Genomic DNA, 12,021 nt, shown 5'->3' with positions numbered 1-12,021 from the left:
AGACCCGTGGTACCACACCATACCTTTGCCTCCCTTCACAAGTTCTGCTGTGTCTGTTTCTGTGTCTGTTTCTGGGAATGACCTTGGGTGGTTGGGTCAGCGGACTTGTACTTGCATCGACTGTCAGTTGGCTTTAACAGGTCTGACGGTTTTCAGCCTGAAATCCACTTCTGCCTGGAAAAACTAACTGTTTTCAATGTCTCGCTCTTAGATTATATTAGATTCTTTAATGACCACACAGCCAAGGCTGGTGGAATTTGTGAGCGGTACAGAACAGAAAAAACAGCAGGGTCCCAACATTTAACGCCAAAATCACAATAATTAGCCCATAGACGAATGGCAATTTTCAAGTCTAGATGGCGAAAGCATTGCAAGAGTATCTTGCTATAAGTACCTCGGGATCTGTCTTGATGATAAACTTAGTTTTAAATTGCATATTGATAATTTTTTTTTTTAACCTGAGGACATAGTTAGGATTCTATTTCAGGAATTAATCTTGTTTTAGTTATTAAATCAAGAGGAAACTAATTTAGCTACTTTTTAAAAAGAAAATTTTACTGGTTCTAGACTATGGAAACATACTTTAAATGCATGCTTCCTCCTACTTTATATGCCTTGGACACCGTTTTCCATAGTTACGCTTCATTTCAGGTGCTAAATAATTAACTCATCATTGTCTGCTACATAAATGGTATGATTTGACTTAATTACATCTGCGTAGTTTGATCCACTGGTATATATTAATTTATGAAACAACAATTGGTCTAATTCTTTCCTACCTCAGCTGTTTTTACTAATTGGAAAAACACATAGTTATCACCTCCGCTCCAGTGACATGATACTCTTTAAAATCACTTGTCCTTCAACCGAATTTGGAAAGTTATTTTTCAGATATTTTACACCTTACTGTTGGAACCATCTTCAAAAACCTTTTGAACTTGACAAATTACTTTCAATTCCCGACATCAAACATGTTATTCATAACTCTGTGACTGAAGTATGCTCCTGTTTTTAACCTCTGCTCTACTTCTAACTACTGTCACACTGCTGTCTCTTTCTCCATTTGATGTCTGTAACTTGTTTGTCTACTGTCTTGTATCTTAGTAACTTAGATTTTTTATGTCAGGTCCCCCCTGCGAAAGAGATTTCGATCTCAATGGGGGGTTTTCCTGGTTAAATAAAGGTTAAATAAAATAAAATAAAACAGTTTCAGAATTAAGCCAAATGAGAACTGCACTGATCACTATATTAAAACTCATTCACACTTCCTCATATTTATTCAACTGGATGTACTTGAAGCATAAGCAATTCAACCCTTCAATAACATTACGTTTAAAATAAATAAATAAATATACTACTGCCACTGAGGGGCTAAGAGAGACATTTTCCCAAAATTCCCACGGGAGTAAGGATAATTTGACATCTCCTAAAGGAGTGCAGTGCTATCCTACTTTACAGCATCACTGTGGGGAAGATACTCACCCGCTTCAAATGTCTTTCATTAACTGCATCTCCAGCTGCGCTATGGCCTAGCGTCGGAGGCTGCCTCTCATACCCACACAAGCGGCAGTGCTGAATTGAGTCTGCTCCTCAGATACCTTCACCCGAGAGCCGGGCTGGCTTTCGCAGCACAAGCCGCTGAGCGTGGGCCTAATCTGAGGGGCTGATCATATTTCACTGATAGCCAACAGTAAGCTGAATGTACCCGATGGGCAGCTCGGGGGCGTAGACCTTGGTCGAAATTACCCAGGAGATCACGCTTTTTGCGCAAGGACATTGGTTCTAATGTCTCGGTTGATGAAATCGAGCCCCAACTGATTTAGACAAAGCAAGGCATGAGTGTTGTGACAATTGTCAATGGTATTAATGTATTAATGGTTATTTTCCCCTTCTCTCGTTTATTAGCGGGTTCCACTAAATTTTGTGTATTTGACAACAGTTTGTTACAGTTAGATTTTATTTTAGCTCTTCATGTGGAAATTAGACAAACTTGAGCTTTTTTTTTTTTGGCTGGGCCAGCCCTATAAACGCAAATGTCTGTGACTGAGTGACCGAGTGACCGAGTGATGAAGTTTCACCATTGGTCGGCCGAGTTATGAAGTTACACCATTGGTCGGCCGGTCCAGCCATATACTAGGTTTTGACCTGGTCTTGTTTTTTTTTAACTTAGCAGAGACGTCTGAGAGAAGGTGTGTGCTCGACCTGTTCACCTTCAGCTCGTTGTGGTGGACTCGGCCATCTTAGGCATTTTCTCTTATAAAAGCATCGGAGTCTTCGAATGCCTTAAAGGCTGAACTCTCCACAGAGGAAATACAAAGGGAAAAGGAAATCTGGAAAATGGAGTTAAAATATTGGATACTTCAGAAATAAAAATAAAAACCTGATCTTGGATATTATAGGACAGGAGTTGAATTAAATTTTATTTTATTATTTTTTTGTGTGGCCCCTGGCTGATTCATTCAGCTGATGTGCACTGTACTCTAAAAGTTTAATTGCTAGAAACACTGTCTTCCTGCTTTGTCTACGGCAAAAAAAGATCATACAGTATTACACATTTTGTGAGTGTTTGAACTTCCTACTGTTCCCTGTGAAACATTGTCATTTTGAAGGCTTTATTTCTGTACATTGCCAAAGAGTTAACTTCAGTGCCAAAAGCTTTGTTTTTTAATCAACACTTAGAAGGGAGAGTTTGTGCAATTTTCCCAAAATGCATTCATTTAGTATTAAACTTCAATGCCTTTTTCATTACCATTTTACCATTACGCTGAGCTGAACATGAAGCATGTTGATACCATTACGTCAAGACCGGGCATGTGTATAATTTAATTTAATCTATATCTATTTATAATTAATTGTATATATGATTTTGACGGATGTTTGACTTCCACATGTTCTTCTGTAATCTATTTTCTGCCGCTTGATAATAATAACCTTGATGATGATCTTGTTTTTTAAAGTAGAGGTTCAAATATAGAACCCTGTATTTCAGCTCTATCTATTTTCAGAAAATACGCACTTGAATTGATTTGGATTGACGGTTGGATTATGGTTTATTGCGTGGTGGCCCTGTCAGCTGTGCATGGAGACGGGGATACTCACTCAGGAAACCACACGTCAGACAGATGACAGCGTTAGCAAACTGTGCAATTGTTTGTTTTGTATATATGTGTATAAGCGCACAGGCAATACATGTTTTTTAAGGTAGCTTATTTAGCTGTTAATGTGATGTTAAAAAAAAAGGTTTTTTTCCAAATTTCTTTTTTCAGACTATGTAAGATAGCATTATTTCTCAACATTGTATATTTCATAACAGCCCCCATCAAAGTCTGTTATCTGGCAAGAATTGAGTGACCTTAAATCATCTTTCAACCTAATTTCACACTTAATTTTATAATGGTGTGGCTAAAAGGGGTGGCTAAAAATGACAAAAAATTTAATAGAATAAATAAATGAAAAATACAAAATTATTATTTTTAAGATTTAGCTTTATAATTAGATTTTTCAAATTGCTGCTTTACTTACAGTTTGCTACCAATTGATAAATATTTAATTATGAAAATAATAATAATTTCTGCGGACTTCCAACTGTAATAATATATTTTTTGTATATATTCTTGCAATTATATGAAAGTTTATAGTCAGGGTTTGCTTTAGAGAGCATGTTGCCATTATGGCTTTACAATGAAATGTGTTAATAGCAACATAATGTTACAATAAATAAGTAATTTAAAAATAATAATGCAATAATGCATAATGCAACAATAAATAAATAATGCCGCAATAAGTGTGCAACAACATATAACAATAATAATGGGTTTAATTAAACAAATATTAATCTTATGTTCCAACTGAGTAATTGTATAATTACATACTGTAGATGTTGTTCTCTGGTGCTTGTGGGGGTATGTACTTGCATGGTACATTACAGACTTTATGAAATGTGACCCGGTATGTATTTTAGTGAACCTGGATCCAAATGGGCAAATTACAAGAACTACTGGTAATAAAATGCTGTGCCATTATTGAATAAGTTATGTGAAAGGATGCTGTTGTTTTTATTCTTCATTCCGTGAACCTGTTAACTGGGGGCTTTTGCAGGATCTTTTTTAAAACGCGCCCCCCCCCCCCCCAACATGCTCGCACTTCAACACTCCTCTTGTGACGTCAGCTGCCGCTTCTTGACACACCGTCGTTCGCAAGTCAGGTTCGTGCAGACGCAAGGAAGGAAGACACTTTATTTGCGGCTCACCAGATGAAATATCGGTTGGGCTGCGGTCGCACGTGCGTTCAGACACCGCCGGCGTCCTGGCTGGCTGAAGCCCTCCCGTCCCAGGGCCACGCTGGAGCCCACACTGCGTGGCTGCTGACCACAGCCGCCGCTAACACAGCTGGGGTCTGAACCCCAGACTGGGAGCCCCGTCTACACAGGAACAGCCAGTTCTCCCGGATGAGCCACCCACCCAGAAATCCCCTTCACAAGTTCTTAGTGCAGATTAGTGATCAGAATGCTACTGCCCTTCTCTCTTCCCCCCTCCCCCCCTTCTTCTCTTCCTCTCTTCCTTTAGCCACTATAAGTTCTCCTCATTTTGCCTCTTGGCAGCTGGCTACAAGACCCCGAAGCATTAGGATGAAGCTAAATCTTTAAATAGATTATTCTTTGACAGATATTAGAAAGCAGTACTTGCTGTGCCAAAGCCAGTGTCGAGAGTGTAGCTTCTTTGAATGATTGGCACTTTCTTTTGAAGTTACTTAATGCTGGCAGATAGTGGTATTGCAGAAACATATTTTTTGGAATGAAAGACGCACAAAGACTTCAGGCTATACTTTTTTTTTAAACGGCCTTTGGGGTCAGTTCACTGGACTATTTAATCTTTTCCTAAATAAAACAAATGTAATTACTCTGAAAACAATACATTTCCTTTAAAGTGTGCCATGAATAAACAAACAATTTCTGTTTTTTTTCCTACGTTCTCCAAAAATTCAGAAAACTGGCTTGTGCTGTAGAGACACAGAGCTGAGCTGATAATTTCACTGGACTGCTGGATTATTGTATTCTGATTAGACAAATATCTATTATTATTGTAGTTGTTTTTATGTACCCATTACACTGTACAAATGAATGGGCCATATATTTTAAGGATGGATAAAAAAAAAAACAGATCTAAAATGTGAATCTGTTTGTCCTGGGATGATTGCAATAGCCTTTGGTGAGACAGCCAGTGAAGACTGACGTCAATCATAGCAATTAACTGTTTTGTGTGTTCACAGGAGCCAGCGTAATAGCGGGGGCCATTTTTGAAGAGGAGGAACATCTCACAATGGCAGGCAGACAACAAAACGATGGCCAGCATCAGGAACAGGTACAGTACTTATCTTTCACTTATCACACACACACAGAAGAGAACATGGACAATACAATGAATGCTGGAAAAAAAACGGGGTGGATCTTTCTTCTTTAAATGACTCCTGTATATGGCTGTGCAATATGTGATCTTAGAAGAAGAAGAAGATTGTGTCACATTTGAGGGTACTTTATAACAGAGTAAAATTTTGTCAGTTAATTATAAGTGTTGTCAGGCAACATTTTCATGTTGAGGACAATTAGCATGTTTACGCCACAGGGCTACTAAGGCTACCAAACCAACTTAATTCACAATTTCTGCAAATTTTCCTTTAGCATGTTATTACCTTATTATAATGGCCTCCAGTCCTGGAGGGCTGCAGTGTCTACTGGTTTTTGGGTTCTGTTTCATTTAAGTCATTGATTGGCTAAGGAATCCACACACCTTGTTCTCAAGGCCTTAATTGGCAGCTGATTGAGAGGAAACCACAAAACCCCTGCAAACATTGCAGCCCTTGCAGCCTTGGGATTCAGTTTGACACCCCTGCACTTAATCACTTGGATAGATCACTTGGATAGCTTCAAATACAGAGGAAATGAAGAATGTAACCACAAGAAAGGGAATTTGCTGCAAACCAGTAAAGATTATTCAGTTAAATAATTGTTTTTAATCAAGGAAAACAAGTAAAGGACAGGTTGAGTGGTATTATCAGTCCATCCTCTGTTTGTCTGGCTAATTCGTGTTTAACCATCAGGGTCCAAGTTGAACTATGCGGTTGTTCCCTGCACTTGGACCGGTACTTCTCTCTAGGGGTTTCGTCATACTTGTTCCTGGTTATGGTTATACACTTTGTTGTACGTCGTTGTACGTCGCTCTGGATAAGAGCGTCTGCCAAATGCCTGTAATGTAATGTAATGTAATTTGATGCCACCAACGTCCAGGAATATCGAACAAGAGAAAAGGAAAGTGATAATGGAACAAACCAATGGCTGTTCAATAGGCAGTCAGGCCCAAGCTCATAATCGCTTCTCTTTGTCCTTGTGATTTTTTTTGACTGGATTGCTGGTTTCGGTGTGATCGTGGAATCAGTGGCTGAAGGTCAGTGGTTGGTCTCACCATATAGGTCTGTCATTCAAACATTCAAGACAAATATAAAGCTTAACATAAAAAAATCCATGAATATGGTACCATGCTTCACTATTGAAACTGATGGGAATATGAACATGTAACTATGGTAACTCAGCCTGCTGCTGATTACTTGTGATCAGCCATGTATGGCTCTATAAACAGTGCCCTCCAAAACTATTTACATCCCTGATAAATATGAGCAAAGAAGGCTGAATAAAATAAACAATACAGACGAGCTGTATTGTATGCTCAAAGAAATTGAGAATTATATTTGTTTATTCTAATACAGTTGATCAGAGGAATAGAAGAGGCCTCACGACATGGCTCAGGAGGTAAGAGCGATTGTCTGGCAGTCGGAGGGTTGCCGGTTCAAACCCCGGCCTGGGCGTGTCGAAGTGTCCTTGAGCAAGACACCTAACCCCTAACTGCTCTGGCGAATGAGAGGCATCAATTGTAAAGCGCTTTGGATAAAAGCGCTATATAAATGCAGTCCATTTACCATTTACCAAGAGCCCCAGCAGCAAAATGTCCCTAAAGCATAGGTTCTTTTCAACATGAGCACGAGCACTACACCTGATTCTGTGCATCAAGCTCTTTACTGAAGACCACGATTGGTTGAATCAGGCCTCGTAGTGCTGGGCTAAAGCAAAAACCCGCACCCACACCGGCCCTTTTCGGATAGGACTGGACACCCCTGACATAGTTGTTAATAACAACTGTTACAAAAAACGTTCGTAAATAAAAGTCTGCCCAACATCTTGGTGGACCATAATTCAATTTTTTTAGAACGGAATGTTCACCTGCCCTCGGTATTTCTCAGAATATTTACTTGATATTTTTGTGCAGAAAGTATAAATCCAATTAACACCTGAATTGACAGCTCAATAAAAAAGTGTCTTACAAATACCTATGTGAACATGCTGGATCTTTTAATTATCAGCTGATTAATCAGTCAATCAAATATTATTGTTGTTGTCATTGTTATAATGTTACTGTTCATTTTACTGTTGTTATTTTTGTTAATTTTATTTTTACTATTATTATTATTATTATTATTGTTAGGAATGAAAATACAGTGCTTCATTTACAGTAATCCATTGAAATCATCTTTCTTTTGGTCTTTCTTTTCACGGGTGCACTGCTAGTAACTCCCTCAGGCCCAGGTAAGGCATTGCATGGAGGGAACCTCCTACAGTACGCCTCCAGCCTTCCTAGAGTGCTCAGAGCATAATGCGCGGGAAGCTGACGGATAATGCATCTTTAATGGGATAGATCCGAGCTCTGGCCTCTTCTCCCAAGTCAAGTGGGCCTGATATGAAATGAAAGCAGGGGAGTAACAACTAAAGGAAATGAGTAAAAAAAAATGCAAAAAAAGCACAGGAAGAGGATATAAGAAGGAGGTATGAAGGGGGGGGGGGGGGGGGGGGGAGGGGTGGAAGCTTTCCCTGAAGTTAGGCTCTGCAGGCCTGGGCTTTGATCTCTGCTGATGGGTTTTTTTCTTTACTTCATTTACCTTATCTGTGATGGCAGCTGTCAGTTTATTTAAACCTGGACTCATTTCCACCTTCTGCCTTCATCCTATGCAGTGGCCTGCTGGCGTTCACACTTTAGGAGCCCCTAAGAGGTTAATTGAGAAAAAAGAATTACGGAGGGGAAAGTACACACACACACACACACACACGTACGCACGCACACACGCGCACGCGCACACGCACACGCACACACACACACGCACACACACATGCACACACACACACACACGCACACCCACACATACACACGCACATGCTCACATGCACACACATGCATGCACACACACACACACATACACACACACACACACACACTCTGCACACGCACATGCTCACATGCACACACATACACATGCATGCACACACACGCACACACACTCATGCACACGCACATGCTCACATGCACACACATACACACACACACACACACACAGTTGTGCGCATGCACACACACACACACACACACACACGCTATATAGGAATGTTTAGTCCTTACAAACTTCTAGAAGTGTCTCTTATAATATATTGTCCCTTTCAACAAGGTGTATGATAGTACCTTATCCTCCTTGTGAAGCAGCAATACCAATAAGTTATGGCATTAAATTCTTTACACCATTGAGTGCAAACACTATCAGCTGGATATTTTGCTCTGGGTTTTTTGTTTGCACATTGCCTGAAGCTGTATTTAGCGGTTTGCTGGCGACCTTGATTACTCCTGAACATAAGCAGTAGAATGACATTGCACTGGGGATAAAGACTAAATGCACTGTAGGCATGTTTTAGGTTGTATGAACAACTCAGGTTTTACTGGTACACCTGATTCCAGATATTTCGGGCTGAACTGGATATTTCACCCTGCTTGTCATAGTTCTGTAATGCATTGCTGGTCACGCGTGAATATTCCGCACCAACACTGATGTCCGTGATTGAATTTGAATGTTTACATGCAACACTGAGCACTGTGCTTTGGAGCCCTGTGTAATGTGAAACACTTTCGCCAAAGGTAGTAAAAGGTCATTCAATTTCTGTTCAATAAATAAAATGACATAGCAACTTCCACAATAATACACTGCTATTGAAGTGCCGTGATTGGTAAATGTTATAATTAAGTAAAGGCGTAAGCAGAGCATAAGAATAAAAGATAAAAATGCTCGTGTTTTCGGATCTTGTTTGGTGTGTAGTACCCCTCGTAATTAGAAGTGTGGAATGTCTGGAATTTCATTTTAGCCTCCCTGATGACCGACTACTACAATGCATCACATGCGCTACTTGTGACATGTTTTGATCATTTAACAGAGAGACCGTGATTATCGATGTTCAACAGGTGTGTTTTTGTTCGCCCAGCGACTATTCCATTGGAAACTTTCTGCAAGAGCTGCCTTGGAGGCGCTGGCTAATAGACACATATTGTGGAACAAATCACATTGTGACATTTCCACGCTGAAATTAAAAAAAGATAAAAAAATGTGATGAAAAAAATATAATGTAACCTTAGATGTGCACATGGAAGTAAGTCTTTTTTTTTTTTTATTTTTTTTTTTTTTTGCTGTGAAACTTTATTTGGCTCCCGAATGCATGGTTAAGAAGAAAAAACATGTTGGCAATTTTCACCCCGCTAATCAAACATGTCTTATGGTCTGCCGTGAGAAACGGCGTGTAATAAAGTGAGGTATTGAGCTTGTGCTGTGGCGTGTTTAGTGTGGTAATGGGACTCGTAACAACCTGGAGAGGCCTGAAAAGACTGTTTTTTATTAGGATTGATTTCTTTGGCCAAATTATTGTCTTAAAGTCTTTCCCCAGCTTCTTTCCACTGTCGTGCCCATAGTGAAATCAAGCCTCTGCTCCAAATAAGGCCCTGTTCATTCCAGGTTTTAAAAAATATCGATTTGTTTTATTTTAGGATGGAACTGGGTACGCGTAAGGTACACCCCAAACGAAACCAAATTTCCAGATGTTTTAATAAAATGGGCATTACGACGTTTATTAAATAAGGATTCCCACAGATGTACAGCCTCTTCTCCCTCTTCTTTGATTTACAACATAAATAACCTACATTGCTCATCCCCCCCACACCCCCCCCCCCCCCCCACTACCACATTAAACGACTCAGGGACAGTTTGTAAGCCTCTGAGGGTCTGGAGTGTAGCGCTGCTGTGACCTTGATCCAGTAATTCACCAATGAAACTCTGAATGAATTACGTCCCACGCGGGTTTGCTGGGCGTGCGGTGCAGGGCGGTGCTTAGCGTTAGCAAGCTGTGCAGTGCGGTGTAGGGTGGTGCTTAGCGTTAGCGGGCTATGTGGTGTGGTGCTTAGTGTTAGCGGGCTGTGCGGGGCGGGGCTTAGCGTTAGCAGGCTGTGTGGGGCGGGGCTTAGCGTTAGCAGGCTGTGTGGGGCGGGGCTTAGCGTTAGCGGGCTATGTGGTGTGGTGCTTAGGTTAGCAGGCTGTGCGGGGTGGGGCTTAGTGTTAGCAGGCTGTGCGGTGCGGTGCTTAGCGTTAGCGGGCTATGTGGTATGGTGCTTAGCATTAGCAGGCGGTGCGGGGCGGGGCTTAGCGTTAGCGGGCTATGTGGTGTGGTGCTTAGCGTTAGCGGGCTATGTGGTGTGGTGCTTAGCATTAGCAGGCTGTGCGCTATGGGGCTTAGCGTTGGCGGGCAGTGCTCGGCTCTGGGAGGGGGGGACGTCTCAGCAGGGCAATTTTTCATTGTTAGCACTGGCAGGCACAGCCGGGCTGAGCTCCAGGGCAGGGCTCCAGAGCAGGGCTCCAGCCTGGCCTAGCTGTGCAGCCTGCAGCTGACGAGGAGCCACAACAGCCCACTGCCTCCCACCTTAAGCTGATGAATTCATTACTCCTCATTCCAGCCAGGCTGGCACACACTGTGTGTGTGTGTGTGTGTGCATGTGTTTTTGAATGTGTGTGTGTGTGTTCATGCGTGTGCGTGTGTTTGTGTGTGTGTTTGTGTGTTCAAATGTATGCGTGTGTACGTGTACATGCATTTGCAAATGTGTGCATGCATGCACATGTGTGTACATATATGCCCATTCAAGTGTGTGTCTTTCTGTACATGCATATGCAAATATGTATGTGTGTGTGCAAATGTGAGCATATATTACATATAAGTGTGTGTACGTGTGTACGTGTGTGTGTGTGTGAGGGAGAGTCTGTGTGTGCAAGTGCATGTGTGAATATGAAATGCAAGTATTAATTGTGTTTGTGCATGCATACTCATGCAAGCAAATTTATATGCACTCCTTGTTGGCTCAGTGGATTTAAACCAGCGGATTGGTTTCAGAATTTCTGCCGTAATGTCATTTTTTTTGTTTATCGCATTGCTTCTGGCTCGGGGAAGATGAAAAGTCACTGCCCCTATGGACACTGAGCAAATCAATGTGCTGCAGAGTTGAAGGGACTTCTGAGGATAACGAAGTCGGGGGATGATTGAGTGCGCACTGAAACATACCCTTCTGTCTCGCGTGCAGCCGACGAACGCAGTCTTTTGGAAACAATAACACTGCAAGCTCAGCGAGTGTGGATTTGGGAAGAGGAACGGGAGCCTCGCATTTTTGACAAATCCCACAGATACCCTGAATCATGGATGCCCTCCCCAGGTGTGTGTGATTATGGCACGGAAGCGTGCACGCTCACGGAAGGTCAAGATGAAAGGAAAATTATCTACAGGGCAAGTGCGGCGAATGCACCCGGTCCAAAAACACAGGCTTCTCCTGTCTTTCAGAATGTGAACTCTGGATCCAAAGGAATAGAAAGTCATTGCCTTTCCAAAGGGGTCCAGCTGACCTAATGAGTCGTAGCCAAGGTAACGGACAATTCCAAAAGTATCTGTCAATCTAACTTATCTAAAGCATTTCTATCTGTTCAGCTGCACCTCCAATCTCTCTCTCTCTCTCTCTCTCCCCCCCCCCCTCCCTCCCCCCCTTCCCCTTTCTCTCTAACTCTATAAATACACAACTGAAATGTTCCTTCAATTTCACTGAAGGATGGGCTGTATATTATCTATCATGC

The 12,021-nt window shown here is 41.6% G+C and overlaps 1 long non-coding RNA gene across 4 annotated transcripts in view; it reads left to right on the top strand.

Annotated features, from left to right (window-relative positions):
* Positions 1-12,021, top strand: part of LOC118209394 — a 187,651-nt gene that overhangs the window by 93,932 nt on the left and 81,698 nt on the right. For 2 of the 4 annotated variants that reach the window (XR_004761708.1, XR_004761710.1), the window contains exons 2-3: positions 5,269-5,360; positions 9,347-9,424. This is a non-coding gene — a long non-coding RNA (uncharacterized LOC118209394). Of the gene's footprint in view, positions 1-5,268; positions 5,361-6,431; positions 6,441-6,759; positions 6,794-9,346; positions 9,425-12,021 lie in introns of those variants that run through there. The other 2 variants (XR_004761709.1, XR_004761711.1) reach the window with 2 other exon arrangements.

Source organism: Anguilla anguilla, chromosome 12 (genome assembly GCF_013347855.1).
Source record: "Anguilla anguilla isolate fAngAng1 chromosome 12, fAngAng1.pri, whole genome shotgun sequence".
Lineage (NCBI taxonomy): Eukaryota > Metazoa > Chordata > Actinopteri > Anguilliformes > Anguillidae > Anguilla > Anguilla anguilla.
Note: the sequence above shows the minus strand (reverse complement) of the source record. Positions and strands in the feature narration are given on the sequence as shown.